Source organism: Mastomys coucha, unplaced genomic scaffold (assembly GCF_008632895.1).
Source record: "Mastomys coucha isolate ucsf_1 unplaced genomic scaffold, UCSF_Mcou_1 pScaffold21, whole genome shotgun sequence".
Classification (NCBI taxonomy): Eukaryota; Metazoa; Chordata; class Mammalia; order Rodentia; family Muridae; genus Mastomys; species Mastomys coucha.
Window position 1 is genome coordinate 13,986,265 of NW_022196904.1, and position 327 is coordinate 13,986,591.

Sequence of the window (327 nt, forward strand, 5' to 3'; positions counted from 1 at the left end):
TTTTTTTTTTTTTTTTTTTAAGATTTATTTATTGGGCTGGAGAGATGGCTCAGTGGTTAAGAGCACTGACTACTCTTCCAGAGGTCCTGAGTTCGAATCTCAGCAACCACATGGTGGCTCACAACCATCTGTAATGAGATCTGACCCTGATGCCCTCTTTTGGTGTGTCTGAAGACAGCTACAGTGTACTTACATATAATAAAAAAGCCAGGCTTTGCCGGGCATGGTGGCACACTCCTTTAATCTCAGCACTTGGGAGGCACTTGGGAGGCAGAGGCAGGTGGATTTCTGAATTCGAGGCCAGCCTAGTCTACAGAGTGAGTTCCA